Consider the following 19,963-nt stretch of genomic DNA (forward strand, 5'->3'; position numbering starts at 1 on the left):
GTAGCCACCAGATATCAGGCACTGGGTGGTAAGCACTGGGAATACAAGGGAAATCCCTGCCTTGGCATTATATCCTTCCCCTAAGGAGCTTATATTCTAATGGGAGAATCAGCATGTAAATCAATAGGTACACACAAGAGAGATATGCATGTACCCCACACAAATATACATATGTATATAGACATATGCATGCATACACACTTGTATGTATATGTGTGTGTATGTAACTATATATCCATGTCTACATCCATATACAAATACATATACCTATACTTATACATATACATACACATATACCTATACCTATACCAATACATATAAGTGAGATGTCATTGTTTGTCCTTGGGAAGGCTTTTAGTAGTGAGGGGGATGGAAAATGCCTCTTGTGTATGCATCTAGTTTAAAATGTCCACTGGGCAAAGTCAATGGTGCAGGACTATAGCTCAATTAGGGCTGGAGATAAAAATCTGGGAATCATCTGCATCCAGATAAATGAACTGGAAGGATCTTATGAGCTCACAAAGTGAGATTAAAGAAAAGAGATGAGGGCCCAGGAGAGAGCCTTGGGGCACAGCCACCACTAGTGGGCCTGACCTGGCGAAGATTGAGCATAGGAAACTGAGGAGGGGTTAGACAAGGTAGAGAGAGGACAAAGAAAGACAGAGTGTCACCAAAACCTAGAGGTGAAGGAATGTTCGTTTAGAAGGAGAAAGTGATCAATGGTATCAAATGCTTTAAGAGAGATCAAGAAGGATGAGGATTGAGAAAAAACCATTAGTATTAGTAATAAAAACAGTAATAACTCACATTTATATAGCGTTTCTAGATTTGGAAAGTGCTTTACATTCATTATCTCATTTAATCTTCATAATCAATCAGTAAACATTTAGTAAGCTCCTACTATATGCCAGGCACTGTCTTAAGCGGTAGGAATACAAAAAAAGGCAAGAGAGTCCCTGCCCTCAAATAGCTCACAATCTAATGGAAGTAGATATAATTGCTCCGTTATACAGATAAAGACAAGAAGGTGCTGGATCCAGATTGAAGGACTTCTTAGAACAGATTGTGAAACTTCCAGTGTGAGCATTTGCACCTTGGAAATGCTACAGATCAGGGCTTGATTTATTGTTTTGTTGATTTCTAGACTTCAGCTGATGGAGAAAATGTTAATGATGCAGATTTGACTTTAAAATGTGTGGCGTGTATATTTGGGAGCTGTGAGAGTTGGTCCTTAAATGTTTCCCAGCACACCAGGAGATGAAGGTTAGCTGGCAGAGAGAGTAATGGCTTGCCTCCTGTCCTAAAGCCAGTAAGAGTCTGAGTTAGGATTTGATCTCTAATACTCCTGACTCCCAATTCCAATTACAGGGCACTGCCACATGTCTTAAATATGAATGAACCTGACTTTGTTTTGAGTTTTACTTAATTCTAATTAACTTAGTAAATTTACTTAATTTACTAAATTGTGTGAGGGCAGCTAAGGTGGTACAGTGGATAGAGTACTGGGCCTGGAGTCAGGAAGACTCATTTTCCAGAATTCAAATCTGGTCTCAGACACTAGCTGGGTGGCCCTGGGCAAGTCCCTTAATCCTGTTTGCCTCAATTTCCTCATCTGTAAAATGAGCTGGAGAAGGAAATGGCAAACCACTCCAGTATAATTGCCAAGAAAACCCCAAATGGGGTCATGAAGAGTTAGACATGACTGAAAACAATTCAACAACCACAAATTGTGTGAGGGGGTTCTATTTTCAGAGTTGTTTGCTCAGTGTAGCATGGTTTGCTCACAACTCAAAAAACATTTAGAGGGAACATTGCCACTCTCCTTTGTGCCTTATGGGTCTGCCTTTCTCCACCTTCAGAATCCAGCTCTTTATGGGCCACTATTGTCTTTTAACCTGAGGCTGTTATGACTAGATTCTTTCTCTCCTTGTTACCTTCTTCATTATCATAATCAAACACATTCTTTCAAAGGCCTCATACCAATCAAAGATGCCCAGGCTGCTTCAAAAATGTACCGTTCATTGTGAAGGGGAAAAGGTGGGGGGAGCACCATCTCTGATCTACAGCATGCCTCATAAGAATGCATGTACCCACACTCCTCCCCTACGGTGTGTGTGTGTGTGTGTGTGTGTGTGTGTGCACGTGCATGCATGCTCACCCATGCAGAGCTGCTTCGGAAGGAAAGCTGGGCAAACACAATCACATTTAAAAACCTTGCAATCAGCAGCTCAGCATGCACATGAATATGGTCACAGATAGTCACATGCAGTCATGAGAAGTCACGGGCCTCTTATTTAGTGCAATTCTGTGCACTCAGTCATTACGCCTCAGTGTTGGGGAGGCTGGGTCCCTCCACATCCCCCTCCCCAGTTTTGAGGGGAGAATTTCAGCCTACACACACACACACACACACACACACACACACACACACACACACATTTTGGTTCACGTCTGGCTATGGAAGTGAATTGACACACGCCTCCAAGGCATTTAAACACAGCTGTGCAGATGTGAAGGCAGGGGCCTGCGTCACAGAGCATCAGTGGCTTTAATTAGAAGCACGTTTCAGTTGACAGTTACTTATTTCCTCTTTCCCTTTTGAAATGCCAGGCAGGTCCTCGTGGTGCCAGATTGACAGACGCCAGCTTTCAGGGAGGAAGGTGGGGATGAGAGGAGAGAATGGGGGGAGGGAAAGGGGAAGATTAGCATTCCTTTTCATAACTATAAATTTTGAATAGGCACCTTGCGTCCAGCAGCACATATCCCCACATGCAGAAATGACTGCAGTGTCTCTTTTTAAGCCTGCATTAGCCACAGTAAAACAAATTTAAAAATAGACTTTTATGAACAGCTTTTGTTTTTATAATCACCTACATATTCTCTAGTTTCTTTCCCCTTCCCAGAGTGCCATCCTTTAAAACAAAGAATTTTTTTAAAAAAAAGAGCAAGAAGAGAGAAAAAAAAACCCAGCAACACTGATCAATACATTAAAACAATTGGATATTACATGCAGTGTTCCACACTCATGGCCCATCCTCCCTGGGACAGAGCCAGGGGAGGTGTCTTCTAATATTTTGTCTGTGGAGCCAAGCTTGTTCTTTATCATTTTACAATTCATTTTTGATCTTTTGATGATTATTGTATTTCCACCTGCATTGTTGTAGTCATTATGTATGTGGCTTTTGTGGCTCTGTTTAATTCACTTTGTATCAGTTCGTGCAAGTCTTTCCATGCTTTTCTGTATTCATCAAACTTGACATTTCTTATAATTTAGTAATATTTCATTATGCCTATGACTCACAATTTGTTTAGCCATTCACCCTAGAGGAAATTATTCAAGATTATTTCACTCCTCATTAGCGGGATGTTGGGGGTAGAAGCCTATACATTCTGGCCATTGCAGGTAGCCTGATAAACACAGCTTTGATTTTACAGAGATGTTAACTGACACTCCCCAAGGAAAATGAGCAAGAAAACGTATTCTTCCTTTATATTGACTTGGCTCCTTTCTTTCTTAGGACTTTCTAATCTCCAATGAGAGACAAGGCTTTAACATTTTTGGAATCAGGGTCGTAACAGTCTGGCTTACAACCATTTGCTCATCAAACAAACACCAAGGCTTCTAATCATTCTTTGAGTCCCCCCACCCCTCTTCTCCCACCCAACTGTATGAGATTTCTCTAGTCCAGCAGGAAACAGCACCTCTTCTTTGACCTAGCTGTGGCAATCTGAGAACTCATCAATTTGGAGTCATAGAGTATCTGTAAGATTTCTCTAGTTGGTGGATATGGGGAAGAAAGGCAGTGCACAGTTCAACACAAGACAGCCATGTAATCAAGGAAGTGCTGAGTGGTGCTGAGATATACCAGGAGAAGCATGGTGGTGGCAAGGAGAAAAGGGAAACCCATCTTCTTTTTCCTTTTCTTTGGTTATAGTTGCATACTCTGATAACTATTGAGCTCTCAATTGAAGTGGAAATAGTATTCATATGCAGAGGCTAGTTGTGAGAAGATGAATGGACAATTAAATGTAAAATAATGACAGTGGCCATCTTGGTCAACTACTTAGTTAATTTACTCAGTGCTGGAAAAATGACTGTGTCGTATGTGTCCTCTACATTTCTTAACTTGAGGGTGTGGAGGAGCTTACGTTCTTCCTTTTCTTCCCTTGTCATCTCTTTCCTAATTCATGACACACATCTTCAGGAACTATCATAACTTAAGCTAAGAATAACAATTAAAAAAAGCAACTTATGCTCTTTACTTCCCATGTGGGCCAAGAAAGTATGCTTCCCTTCCCACTCCCTGAACTCAAAAAGATATCTTAGAAACTTTGAGAAGAGGATTAGCAAATTTCTTTGTGCAATTCTGAAGTCTTTCCAACATTAAGTTTTCATCTTCTGTGGCTTTCCATTTTGAGTGACTCATATATTTTTATTGTAATATTCATTTGTTAGATACCAAAATACTAGTGTAAAGAAGAGACGGTGGGCTCCGCATGTGTAGAGGGACCTGTCATTGTGTGCCACAAAAGGAGGCAGGATGGACATACCTTGCCTCTTCTTCCCCCACCCGCTCCAAAGAAGGAGACCTCCATTCCTTCCAGGAAAGGAAGAAGGAAGTTGGGGCTGGAGGCCACTCTGCTGTCTTCAGAGAGAGGGGGTACCAGGCTAGAAGTCTATTTATCTCTTCCTTTAAATGTCGATTGTCTAGGCCCCGGGATAGGATCAGGTTCAAGCTAACTTCTGATTGTTTTGTCAATTTGGGGTGGGGAAGTGGGACCCCTAGCTCTGTATCCAAGGCTTGACCCTTTCCCCACCAAACACATTCCACACTGAACATACATAGTGAATAAGAAAGAAATCCATTTATCCAAAATAATGGCAAAGCAGAAACCAGAGAAGGTAAGAGACACTATATTTTAAATTAAGACTATACTCAAAAATCTCATTTCAAATATCACACCGAGCCAAGTGGAAAGAGCACTGAATTTGGGGACATAGGCCCACCTGTCATTTACTCATCATCTGACCACAGAGGCAGTGAGGTGGCGCGGTGTAGAGAGCACCGGGCCTGCCGTCAGGAAGTTGTTGTTGTTGAGTCATTTCAGCCACGTGTGATTCTTGGGACCCCATTTGGGGTTTTCTTGGCAAAGATACTGGAGTAGTTTGCCGTTTCCTTCTCCAGCTCATTTTACAGATGAGGAAACTGAGGCACATAGGGTTAAGTGACTTGCCCAGGGTCACACAGTTAATAAGTGTCTGAAGCCAGAATTGAATTCAGGAAGATGAGTCTCCCTGTTTCCAGGCCCTACTATACCACCAAATCTGGCCTCAGACACTTAATAGCTATGTGACCCTGGGCAAGTCATTAATCTCTGCTTACCTCAGTTTCCTCAATTGTAAAATGAGAATAATAGCACCTACCTCTTAAGGTTGTTATAAGGATCAAATGAAATAATATTTGTAAAGCACATGGCATAATGCCTAGTATTTAATTGCTTATTCTTTCCCTCTCACCTCCAAAAAAAAAGTCACTTTTCTCTGGGCCTCAGTATTCTCATCTGTAAAATGGGGGGATTTGATTCAATGACCTCTAAGGGTGTTTCCAATCCTAAAATTATGATCCTATTATCTAAAACAACACCTTTAAATGTATGTACTTAAAATGTTTACCACCAATCGAAGAACAGAATATTTTTCTCCTTTTTTTATGATGCCATAACTCAATCAACATTTGATTTCATTAACTAGCTTGCACTGCTTAGAAAATATCTAAAGGTTAACTCCCAAAAATAATTGGAAAAATAAAAACTGATGGGTGCCAATGAACATTCACAGTTGTCTTGAGTCCAGCGGTAAATGCTTGGTTTTTAAAACCAAAGCCTCTGTTTTCCCTGCTACTGGATCTTCCTAGTAGCTGAAAATATGGACCCAGATTTACTGAGGAGTTTCATAGATGTGGCTGAATAAGTGAAGAAAGTTGTGTCTGCATTGCTACTGAAAATTGTGCAGATGAATGAGGGATAATGCTGCAATGCGGTTTATGTAAAATGACTGTGAAAAAAGAGAAGTTTGAGAAGTCAATAGAAACACTCTTCTTTCCTTCATTATTTTTCCTTTGGGTTCTTCTCTGTATAATTTTATTATTGTCATTTGCATATTGGCTAGATCACCATAAGTACAAATGGTATTTTATGGAATTTTGTTCTCAAAGAAAATTCCTTTCTTGAATACTGTAATAGTTTGATTGTAGACCACCTGTGTAAATAAACTGAACCCCTAAAATGATATCTTTTCTCTAGTGAAAAATGCAGTGGTCTACAGCACTAGACTGAGTCAGGAAGACCTGATTTCAAATCTAGTTAGCTGTTTGGTACTGGGCAACTCACTTAACCTCTGCAGGTCTCAGTTTTCTCATTGTGAAATGGGAATAATTTTACTGATTGAGTTTATTTTGAGCTTTAACTGCAGACTGATCCCTAATTCAATCTATAACAAGACTGGTCCATGTTGTTGGGCTATGGGAAAGAGAACTGGACAACCTATTTCTAATAACTTTGTTGTTCAGTCGTTTCAGTTGTGTACATCTCTTCGTGACCTCATTTGGGGTTTTCTTGGCAAAGATACTAGACTGGTTTGCCATTTCCTTCTCCAGCTTACCTTCCAGAATTGTTGTGAGGATCAAAATGAGGCAGTATTTTTTAAACATTTTGCAAACCTTAAAACACTATATAATTATTAACTGTTTGTTTTGTTGTTAGGATACTAATTAATGGTGCTGACTGTAGATATCACTTAGGTTTTAGAAAAGCCAAATTGGGTATTTAGGAGAGGGGACCTGTGATTGGTCATCATGCCCCTAAGAATCTCACCATTGAGAAATCTCATCATCCTGGAAGATTAAATCAGTGTTACTACTCCCATCCTATCAATATCCTTTACTCTTCTGACTGGAAAGCAGAGCCATGAGCTCCCAAAACATTGAAGGATACGGTCCAGGACAACAATTTCTTCTCCATCACACCCCCACTCCAGGGACCTTCCCCATTCCTTTTTAGCTGCTTTTTGTGTGTTTGTCTTACCCCATTAGTTTGTAGGCTCCTTGAGGGCAGGAACCTTCTCCTCCTCCTCCTCCTCCTCCTCCTTCTTCTTCTGTTTGTATCCCTAGCACTTAGACTAGTTTCTGGCACATAGATCTTGCTGAATAATATTTTATTGATTGACTGATTGCACAAACATGGTCATTTATAATCCTTAATTCACCAAAGATAAGGTGGAGAGGAAAAAAATGGCCCAAAGCAATTAAAAACTCTTCATAGACTAAACCAAAACAACTCATCTTTTACCTAGAGCACAATATTGTTTGCCAGGGTATTTGTTTTACAGTCTGTGACTGGCAATTGCTGCAACCTATTTCTATGACCTTGTAAAATAGTGTATTTCTCCTCTTCAAAAAAAAAAAAAGCTATTGAAAATTAGCCTTTGGATAGTCACCAACTACTTCAGGAAGGAGAAGTGAATAAGCATTTATTAAGCACCCACTATATACCAGGCACTATGCACATTTTATGAATATTATCTCATTTTACTAATTGGGTCCATTTCAAGTTTTAACTGTAGACTGAACCATAATTCAATCTATAACAAGACTGATCCATATTGTTGGGCTGCAGAAAAGAGAACTGGATAACTTATTTGTAGGTTAAAAATTAGTATTAGAAATTACTATTTCTAATAACTTTGTTGTTCAGTTATGTCTATCTCTTGTGACCTTATTTTGGGATTTTCTTGGCAAAGATTTGCCATTTCCTTCTCCAGCTCATTTTACAGAAGAGGAAACTGAGGCAAATGGTTAATGACTTGCCCAGGGTCACACAGCTAGTAAGTGTCTAAGACCAGATTTGAACTCAGGAAGATGAGTCTTCCTGACTCTAGGCCTGGCACTTCATCCACTGAGCCACCTAATTGTCTCCTAGGTGAACAGAAGTTAAGTGACTTGTCCAAGGTCACACAACCACTGAGGGTCTGAGGTTGGATTCTAACTCGGGTCTTCCTCTCTCCAGGCCTAGTGCTCTATCCACTGAGCATCTAGCTACTCCCATTTCTAATAACTGGAAGATCCCAAATATGAGACCTAAATCACTTTTAGGAATATAGGCTTTTTCATGACAACAAACGTTGGCCATCCTGGAACACCTAGTATGTTCCATCTTAAAACAGTCAATATAGCAGCAGCAAGAGAAATAAGACCTCACACAACTTTAATTCAATACATCAGGGATGTGGGGGATGATACAGTTGCTTACTTAAAATAGAGAAGCTTATGGGATCATTGGAGTTGACAGAATTGTGAGATAATTCAGGGATGTTGTAAGGCTCAAATGAGATAATGGATATAAAGAACTTTGGAAACCTTAAAGTGCTACATAAATGCCAGTTTTTATTGTTATTATTATTATTATTATTATTAACCTACAGTCACTGGGCCATCAGTCTGGTGATGACTTCATTCCCCCAATCTTCTATTGCATTTCTGCTCAGCTCAAGCAATGTTTATAAAGCAACACAGGTGTATGCTGATAAATGTTTAACAACTGGGTGGGGTGGGGTGTGGTTGTGAAATGTATACACATACAATTTTAAGTTTAGTTTGCATTATTAATACTTAATTAAATCTAGATAATTAAGAAAACAATAAATCATGCCCGATTTGTAACAATTGCCAATTTCTGAGGCATAAATGCTCACATTGAAAAATTTAACAGTGGACCATCACAAGCTGGTTGGAGCTGGTTCCAGCACACATCTGGTATAATTACTGATGCTAAATGAAGCCACATCTACCTCATGGTTCTGTTAAGGAAAGTGCCCATGAGGTTACTATGAGGCAGTATGAAAGAATCCATTTCTTTCAAAAAATTTAATCAGTATTTACATTTTTTCATGTTGAATCTCATGTAACCTCTGTGTCAAAACCTATCGGTACAGGTTTCTGTCCGTGCTGTTGGAGATGAATGTCCTGCCCTGCACAAAGGGCCAGGCCGAGCTGGAGAGACAGCCCCACCCTTCTCCAGTCCCCTTGGAGTTCTCATTCAGAACTCTTCAGGGCCTTTTGGGATGCCTCGATATTTGAGTCAAGTCACTTCAGGCGCTTCTGGCTTCCAGTTTTGAGAGAGAAAATGGACAAGGCCAACCCCACTTCAACTTCCTGAAGGAAAAGATCGGGAAGACGTGAGAGGAGCTGGTAGTTTTCATCATGTTCTTATTTCCAGCTTGCTATACTAGGGACTTCACAGAGTTTCCTCTTGGGTGAGATCCAGGACTCCCTCTCTTGATTGAGCTGAGTTATCTCACTCCCAATGGAAGAGCTCCTTCACTCTGTATTGTCTGGTATGTATGTTTGCATGTATGTATATACGTATGCATATGTGTGTGAATATGTGTATATATAATACCCACATATATACATATATATATTCTCCTATGCATATTATCTCTGATTTATGTTTTGCCATGATTTGGATAAATGGATTTCTTTCCTTTACTATGTATGTTCATTGTAGAACTGGTATTTGGTGGGAAAGGGGTCGAGCCTTAGGGATAGAGCTTGGGGTACTGCTTCCCTTCTCCCTCAACTGACAAAGCAATTTGAAGTTAGCTTAAACCTGATCACATCTCCCAGACAAGCAATATTTAAGGCAGCAGAGAGATGTACTTCTAGCCTGGTGCCTTTTTCTAAGGAGAGTAGAGTGGCCTTCCTGCTTCCTCTCCCGGACGGAATGAAAGTCTTCTCCTTCCTTGGAAAAGGGGGTGAGGGGAGAAGATGATAGAGACCTCTATAGTGCTTCCCTTCATGCTGCACAATGACAGCCCCCAGCATGGGAGGGCTTCATCACACTTGGGGTCCTTCTTGTATGTGGGCCCTTTCTCTTGATGCACACCAAACTTCACCCTGTCTCTCACGCAGGGCAAGGCATTTATCTCTGCCAGTAAGGAGAAAGTCTCATGCCAATGGGTTTTGAGACAGAGGTCTCACTTTTATATCATCCATTCCAATTTCCTGAATAATTTAGGGGGCTGGCTAAAATTTTTTAGTAATAACTTAGGTCATATAGGCATAAACAGTATGTTTATAAAATTTGTGGTTGACACAAAACTAGGAAAGATAATGAACAAACTAGATGGCAGAGTCAGGATTGATTAAAAAAAAAAAAAGACCGTGACATGTTTGAATCAAATCAAATCAAATGAAACTTAATAGGAATGAAAGTAAAGTCTTACACTTGGGTTAAAAAAAATTAACTCCAGGAGCGTGATGAGGTAATTTCAGCTAGAAAACAGGCAGCCTAAAAAGAATCATTGGTTTTAATAGAATAAAAATGCAATATGTGCCTATGCTGTGTTATTGTCACCAAAAAAGTTAATATAATCTTAAAAGCTGCACTGAGAGCCTGAGACTAGGGAGCATTTGTTTTCTGCTCTAGACATGTTTTAGAAAAGACATAGCTTAGCTATATAGAGCGGCCAAAAGAGGGCAAATGAGATGCTGAGGGATCTCCTTTATTCTGTTAAAGGATTGGTAGAAGAAATTGGGGAAGAGAAGGCTTACAGGGGACGTAATGAAGAGACAACCCTTCACCCACTGAAAGACAGTGATATGGAAAAAAAATTCAGTTTATCCTGTTTGGTTCTAGAGGGCAGAACTACCAGCAAAGAGGGCATTACAAACATTGATCTTGCTATACGGAAACATTTCTAACAATTAAAGCTATCCAAGAGTGTAATGGGGTACCTCCAAAGGTATCTCCTTCACTTGAGCTCTCCAACCAAAAACTCAATGATTACTTTTTGGGTATATTGTTGAAAGGATTCTTGAGTAAAGATACTTGAGTACAGGTATTAATTAGTTGCTAAATCTTATGGATTGTAACTCCATAAAATCCTTTGCATCCATCACCTTCTCTCCAGGCCCTGGTCACCGCTTTAGTTCATACCTTAAACTCTTACCAGAGCCTCCTATTGTTCAGATGATGCATCTTCTCTGTGCTAGGTGCTATGTAGGCCTGTGGGCCCTTCTGGGGAACGCTAGCCAAAGATGGTGAATGTGCAGATAGGAATTTTGACCAAAAGATAAACAAGGATTCAAGGTTCAAATTCAGCTCCTGGAGGAGTGAGAGCTGAAAAAGAAAGGGTTCTAACAGAGGTTACTGTTGTAGGCCTAGCTGTAGCTGGGTGTCCTTCAGTCGACTTCCTACTCCACATTGTCTGCCTTTGGGTGTGTATTACTATGTACTCAGGGTGTTTGGGGTGTTCAGGGAGGACTAGTATCTCTGGTGTGAGGGCTTGCTGAGCTCTCTTCAGGGCTGCTCATCCACCTTTGGTGTTCACCTTTCACCCAACTCTCACCTGGGGCTCCCAGAAGCCTGTAGCATGCACACCTGGAAGATGGGCTAAACCAGAAAGAGGATAACCGATGGGCTTCAATGATGCAGAGGGGCATCTACCTCAAGCATATGAAGACTTCCTCCAGTGGAGTGGGTGGATGAGAACAATTTGTTCCAATGGCAATAAAGGCACCTGAAGCAGCCTCTGTGGAGGGCTTAGAGCTTGGTCAGACATCGAAGACGCCGAGGTCATCCACTGCATCCCAGGCCATCCCCAGTCATCCTGACTTTTGTCTTGCTACTGTACTTCAATGACTCTGGAAGAGAGAGGGAGGCTAATCAACTGCCCTTCACTCAAATCCAATTCACACATGAGTCAAGATATTACCCCATGTGGTCACTGGTCCTTTTTGAAAAGGAAGGACAAGCAACAACCACATTATTATCCACTCACAGGTCAGTGAGAGTAGAATCAAAGGTCAAAGAGCTGGATAGAATGCCAGCTTATTGCCCAGAGAGCCTTTCCAAGTTCTCACTGCTTTGGAAAGATGATAAAATTATACCTTTACCCCTTTCCCCCACCCAGCAATAGGACTTCTTGGCCTTGAAGGTGGCAGAGACTGGTGCATAAGGAAAGATTGAGGCAGTTTTTGTTCTCTCTCTCTTGTCCATCATAGTACAAGGGAACATTGCCATCACAACAAGTGTGGGGGCTAAGGAAGAAAAGCTACTGGCTATGGGTAAAGCCTGACTTTGACAATTTATCAGGGAATAGTGAGGCCTAATGGTCAAGAATGAAAAAATTGTTGTCAAGTAACTAAAAAAAACAAAACAAGATAAAATAAAATGAAAAAAAAATAGGTTTCTTGGAACTATTTGCAAATACATTTGAGACCATGAAAACCCCAAGTCTATTAAACATATTTTGGCAATAGTGTGAGCATACTGTAATGTGCCTGATTTGTGAGGAAACATTTTTTCCCTATAAAATTGATAGTCAAACCAATTTATATGTCCCTGTCCCACCAGCTGGTAGTTGCGATTTCTCATTAGCTAGTCAGTAGCATTGATTTCAGTATGTTTTTCTTTGTTTTATTTTATTTTAAAGAGAGGAGGTTGGGGCTGGGGATGGGGGGTGGAGAGGGAAATGGGAGAAATGCACCCGAATCTTTGCTAGCCAACCTTCTCATTAATCACTGGCATCTTTCCTTTCTTAGCCTCAGCAGGCCTGTGGACAGCACCATAGTGACTGGTAATGAAAGGCTTCAGAAACAGGAGAAATTCTGAAACACCCAAGAAGAGTAAATAGGAGTCGAGAGCAAGAAATAAAAACAATTTAATTTAGGGGTATGACTGCTGTCCTTATTGCCCCCTTTATCATCTGTAGATTGCACTGTGCTATGCCATGTGACTGGCCCTCCCGGTGGTCCTTTTTCATCATCTCCCTTTTTTCAGATGCTGTTTCCCCAGCACTGCTACCCTTCTGCTACTTTGAACCACTCACTGCCATTTACCTTCTCCTTGTCATCTATTTTAAATAGTCAATGATGACAGGATTTGAAAGTTGTAGTTGCTTTTGTTTTTTTTTTAAACAAAAACCCAACACCTTCCCATGGTACTTTGTACATCAAGTAAGAGCCCCAAATCTGGACCCCTTGAGGCTTTAGAGGTGTGGGAAAAGACAAGAGGACTTTAGGTTCACTTCTTACTTTCCATTTCACTGGGGACACCTGCAGAGTAGTCTGGCTTCCCTTCTACCCTGCTGAAGTTGCTTCTGGGAAATTTGTTAATTGTCTGAAGTTACTCAGCTTGGCTACTGTGTGGCCTGGGGCAGATGTGTTGTTTTCCTATGGTTTTTAGAGTGTGAGTATTTGAATAGTTTTTCCCATCCCCCATCTGAGTTTTATTGCCTTTGTTTCAAGAGCTGGTGGTAGAATTTACACGTTTATCCCATTTAATTAACATCCTCCTTTTTTTTTTTTTTAATAAAAGCAGATTGATTTTTACCCAAGGACACAAGAGCAGCCTCTCTGGCTTCTTTGCTGTGGGCAGGTGAGTTTGTGGTGAAGGCTCTAATCCAGCTCGGGAGGAAAGGGGACTTAGTGTACATAGGAATGATGATGGAACAGCCCTGCCAGGTTTGATGGCTGCTTGGGGAGAGATAACCAAAGAGTGGGTATTTTGGACTAATTTGAATAATGCTTTGCATAAATTCCAGCTGCTGGCCATATGTCCCATCCTTGTCGAGTGGATGATGTGTTCCTCTCTGGCTCCTGTTTGCTTCCCTGGAAATCATTACTGACCAAGCCTCAGCCTCAGTGCTAAGAGGTGGAAAGTATGCCATGATGGGAAAGCTGGCACCAACAGCCAGAGCTGAAGGAAGCCATTTACCCACATGAGTACATTCAAAGTTGGGCTCCTTCAGCCTTACTTTTCCCAGGCAACTTTGGAGGCAGCATTTGGATTCTTTTACCTTTTGCTTATTTCTATAGAATGTAAGTTCCTTGAGGGTAGAAACTATTCATTTTTGTCTTTGTATTCCCAGAACTTAGCATAATGCCTGGCATATAGTAAGTACCCAATAAAAGCTTGTCAAGAAATTGATTAATTTGTTCAGGATCTCAAAGCACTTCACTTAAGTTATTTTGTTGGTTCCTGCCTGTCTTTTGTGAAATGGAATAAGAGTACAGTTAACTCACAGAATGCTCTATCACAGGATTTTTTATCAGGAAAGCACTTTGTAAACCTTATGTAGAGTCACATAAATGCAAATATCCTAGTAAATAATTTCTACATATAGACTTTGGGGAAATTGAAGGGCTTATAAGTATAGAGCAATCAACATTAAATAAACATTTATTCATTTTCTAATACGTGCTAGGTACTGTACTAACCATTAGCATACAGATGTAAAAATGAAATATGCCCTGTCCACAAAGAGATTGTGTTTTATTGTGATGTGCCAATATGCAAACATGAATAAAGGCAAAATAAATAAAAATACATTTAATCCAACCATCTCCTTATTTTCCAGAAGAGGAAACTGTGGATTAGAGAGGGGAAGGGCCTTGCCAAGGTCAAACTGCTACTAATTAGCAGAAAGAAAACTCAAAAAGAATCTTCTGCCTCCAAGGTCAACACAATTTCACATTGACTTCCAGAGTCCCTTCTAGCTTTAATACAATTAATTACGTTGTACTCTGGTAGAAGTTAGCAAGTGTGAGAGACTGGTTCTTGAGGACCCACAGTAGAGCTATCCAAGAGAGACACATTATCAGTAGGAGGGGCCACCTGGTAATGATAATTTTTTTTTTTTTTGGCCATGATAGCTCATGAAACAATAACAAATGTTCTTCAGTCCTACGTGGCCCCCTTCCCTTTCTGCAGCAATGATGACAGACTAGTTGAACAAAAGAGGACAGGGTGCCAAGAATCACACAGTTTTTAGATAGACAATAAATTTTAATTGGACTATTGGTACTCTCCAGGTGAGGTCCTTGCCAAATGACCAACTGGATTTATTGCTGGATGAGGCAAATCGTATCAATCTTGTTATTCTCGCTGAAAATGACACCAAAAGAAAGAAGGAAGATGAAGGCAAATGGATCATGGGTACTTCTTGGAGAGGCAAAGAAGAAGTTGTTAGTGGAATTTTTTTTTGCTAATATGAGCAGAGGCAAGGGAAAATATTATTTCATGGGATCATTTTAAACCATGTTTTTCAGTAATCATGATAAGCATTTGCAAAAAAGGCCACCATGAAAATCATAGCAACTTTTGCACTGACATGGTTGCTAAGGACGATGTGATAGAGAAATTCTACAAAGAATTTGATAAGATCATCCAAATTAAGTCAAAATACATTGATACTTGGTGGCTTCACTGAAAATGTTAGAATGGTGAGGGAAAGCATGATTCAGGAAGAAAGAATAAGAGGTTAAAAACTTGTAGATTGTACAGAAGTTTCATATATCTGTAACATGAACACTTTCTTCGAGAAAAAAATTGGTAGGTAGACAATATGGTGAATACCAAATAACACCAAAAAGAATAAAACAGATTATATTTTAACAGAGAGAAAAAGACTTGTTTTTGAAGTGGTAGTAATCCTTGAGTCAACTATCCATGTAAAGTCAGACCATCAGCTCATTGGAACTAAGATCAGAATTAGTAATAAAATTGGAAAAAACAATAATAATGAGAAAAAGATATGATGTAGAGTTGAAACACATTTAACCTTGAATTGTTTAAGCAAGTAATTGAAACAAAAAATGGAAAATAGAAATGATATAGACTATAGACACTGACTATAATAATTTAACCTAGAAGTTAAAACTAATAAATTAATGCCTTAACAAGGAGACCAAAAATGCACAGAAAGCTCCTACTTGCCAAGCAGTGAAAGATAATTGCCAAAGTTAGAATGTAAACTCCTTTGTAAAATCTTAAAAGAATGATGACATGTAATTATGTAACAAGTACAATCTTATAAAGCAGAGAGAAGCAAAGGAAGGTAAAACCATTTTAAACAAAGCTTGACAAGATAGCCAGAGAAGCAAAATCATTCCAAGGAAATTTAGGGCTGAAAATGGAAGTACTATCAATGGGAGAAAAATGGAGGCTTACAAAACATTATTATAACAACTTGTTTTCTCCGTCAGAGAATGGAACCACAACTTTTAGACTCCTACATTATAGTCCCTGATGCGCTTATAGAGGATGGCAGAAATGGTGCCAAACAGGGGAAAAAAAGATAGAAAAGCAGCTGGACTGGACCAAGTCTACATAGAGGAGATCTACGCTGGAGATAATGAAATTGTGAGGCCAACAAGGGACCGCTATACAAGCCATCTTAAGAAAGCAAAGATACCAGAGGTATGGATATATCTCAGACCTTATTAAAACTTAATAACAACAACATCAAAAAGGTGACAGAATATCAATAACTGTTGACCTATATGCCTCCTTTCCCATCTGCACAAAATCTTTATGAATATCTTTTATACATGAATTGGGAGCATCCTCAATGAGTATATCGGTAAGGAGTTAGCAATCTTTTGCAAGTTATATAAAACAATGGTTTATCTTTGCCATTTCACAATTACCTAAAAGATATCAAAAATATAAGATCTCATTATGCTTATTAATTACATTGCACTCTAGTATAACATAATGTCACCTTAAAGTAAGATGTCTTCCAAACACACATCAAGATCATCAGAGATTCCTCTGAATATATAATTGTAGAAACAGTCCAACAACTGTCCAGCAACCTTTTGGCAACAAACATCAGATGAGACATAAAACAGAAAGGCGTATGCTCACCAAAGATGATTGATGCTGTGATGAAGGAGATCCAGGACAGAGTCCAGGTTGAGGAGGATTCTCTGTGGATGGTGAGGTCCTCCAGATGTTCCTGTTTGCAGATAAGATTATGCTAATCACATCAAGCCCCAGACAATTGCAGAGAGAGTCTCTGCAGAGAGAGTCTCAGAAAAAAATCTGTAATCAAAAGAATTTGTCCTAAATAGACAAGACCAAGTAGAGGAAGAGTGTCTATTGCCTGGACTCCAACATGCATTTTGATGGACAACCTATGGTACCTGTCCATCATTAAGTATATAAGACAGAGAATGAATTGTTCAATGAGTTGGCCCAGAGCTGAACAGCAGGACAACAGCAGACTGGATTGCCTTTAGAAAATGTCAAGGTTCCTTTACTGTCCCTAAACTTTCAATGAAGGTAAAATCCCAACTTTTTACTGCTACCATATTACCACTGTTGGTACAAGACAGAAAGACATGGAATACAACAATCTCACAAGAATTAAAAACTAGTATCTCACAGAGATCAACAGAAAGGCACATGGTATGTATGGATAAAGCCAATGAGGAACTTGATGAAAGAGAAGGTTTGAAAGATGTGGTCAAGAAATTGCATGATACCATTTTCACTTGCTTTGCTTTTTCTCATGGTTTTTCTCTTTTGTTCTGTTTCTTCTTTTGTAACATGGCAAATGTGGAAATATGTTTAACGTGATTGCATATGTATAACCTATATCAGATTGCTTGCCGTACTGGGAGAGAGGGGAGGGGAGGGAGGGGAGGAGAAAAATTTGGAACTAAAAATCTTATAAAAATGAATGTTGAAAATTATCTCTACAAGTAATTTGAAAAACAAAATACTATTTACATTTTTTAAAAAAGAAAGAAATTGCATAACAGGAGAAGAAGATGGACTGTTAGTGTTCCTCCGATCTCCTTGAGAGATCAAGAAGAAAGCCAAGAAGACTCCAGCACTTCGGAGAGACCCTTGGGAGAACCTATGGGCGTACAGGAACAAGAATCACACAGCATATTCAGGCATGGATGGATTGCAACCTGCAGGGCTGGAGGAAACTTCTGAATCAGTGAGATCCGAGATCCAAATACTCTACAATCCAAGTATCGGAGACTGTGACAACAGGAGGGAGAAATGATGGAAATCTTTGTATTTATATTTGTGAAATATTTACATTTGTATCTTGTGAAATATTTGGTATAATAATAGTAATAATAGCTCTCATTTATAAAGCACTTTAAGGTTTGCAAAGTGCTATACAAGTTTCATCTCATTTGATCCTCACAACAACCCTGAAAGTCAGGTACTATTATTATTAACCCCATTTTACAGATGGGAAAAGTGATTTGCCAGCATTGTACTCAGTAAATATCTGAGACAGCATTCAAACTCAGGCCTTTCCAATTCCAGATTCAACACTCTGTCCGCAATGCCACACAGGATCAATAGGCAGTAATCTCATCATTTCTGCTTAGTATAATTCTACTCTAATTTTTTGAAGTGCGTAACATGATTCCCCCTAAACTAAAAATTGACTCGCTAGAGTTTGGTAGCCCTGATGCCCTGGGCAGGTATTTTTGTATTTGGTCTCCTGAGGGAAATGGATGTGGCCTTCCTGGAGTTGACCAATGGCTAAGATGGTATTCCTCTACCCTGAGCTATCACATGTCAAAAGCTGGCCACTCCCTCTTGAGAAAATCATCCCAGAAATTGCACCCTTTGCTATTAGATGCATCTTAGGTGGTAGTTTCAGGGCACATTTCCTTTGTGAGAAAATTAGTGAAAAGAGAGTAGCACTTTAAATGCCAATTACATCCCTAGTTTCCAAGGCCTACTCTTTGAGGAAAAGTAACTAGTGAGAGCAAATCCATAGCAACCTGTCACTGATTGCCTAAATGAAGCAATTGCTGGTCTTGGATGAAACTCAAAAGTTATTTTGTGAAGGTCGTTTCCGAATAAGAAGACTAGGATTGAGAGACCGCTTCTGAATTGGGAAGATTGGGTTTCAGGTTCTATCTCTGACCCAGAGTATAGCTACATGACCTTGGCCCAGTCATGTAACCTTAGACAACTTTCTAATACTATAAGTTGCAGATAGTTGCCAGCATGCATTGCTGGAAAGAATTCCCCCCACTAGGAACCCCCTGCATCAATGAAATAATAAGTCTGGACACCCCCAAACATTTACAAAATTTTCATAGCTAGGAGTCAAAATTAACCTACAAAAGAATCTATGACAAGGTCCAAGGACAACAGAATTTAGAAACACTTTAGAGATGGATAGAAAAGATTTTATTGACTACGTAGTCCAACCTCCATGTTTTTGAGATGAGGAAAATGATAATCCAAGAGTTGTAAACTTGTCTAGGGATATACAGATATACAGATATACAGATACAGTGGCACAGTCAGGATTGAAACTCAGCACTTCTGATTCCTAATTGAGCCCTCCTTCAGCTTCACTAAATACACCTCCCCAATTTGTACAAATTCTAGTTTGGGTTCTTATGACCAATTGTCTTCCCTCTTTCCCTCCCAATATTCATATATTCAGAAATTTGAAAAAATCAGCATGAACTCATATAAGAGACAAAAACCAGAGACAATTCTAAGACAATTGATTAAAAATAGCCAAGGATAGCAGTTATAATCGATACTGGTTACATTAGGCTCCTGGCTCTTTAAAAGGAAGTCTGGCATAGTGAAAAGAATACCATGCCACGGGTTAGAGGACCCCACAGGTTAGTTGAATCCTGGCTGTGCCACTTCCTTCTGTGACCTTTGATAAGTCACATCATCATTTTGAGACTCAGTGTCCTCATTTGTAAAAGAAAATGGTTGCAGTAGACAACCTCTGAAGTATCTTCACCCCTACCCTATTACTATACCCTATGAAAAATGGTACTAGGGTAAAGTAATATCCTGATGCCTCACAAAAACAAGCAGGTGGCCCTCAGTTTTCAAGCTGTGGTAGGGCCTATCAAACAGAACAGCCTTCAACTATGGGTACTGTGATAGACTTCAGGATATATTCCAAGGACTAGCCTAGTTAAATTAAGGGAGACCGTTCACGAGGCTGCAGGGTGATGGATTTTTTACCCCCAGGAACTCATGATCTATAAAGAAGTGAAGAGGGTATGACCTGTCATGGAAGCAGAATCTCTGGTCCTGGGGGTATAGAAGAAACCTGAAAAATAGTAACTGAGAGGAAACTGGAATTGCAAGAGTTAAGTTTGGA

Source organism: Vombatus ursinus, unplaced genomic scaffold, assembly GCF_900497805.2.
Source record: "Vombatus ursinus unplaced genomic scaffold, bare-nosed wombat genome assembly UNPS02014809.1, whole genome shotgun sequence".
Taxonomy (NCBI): Eukaryota; Metazoa; Chordata; class Mammalia; order Diprotodontia; family Vombatidae; genus Vombatus; species Vombatus ursinus.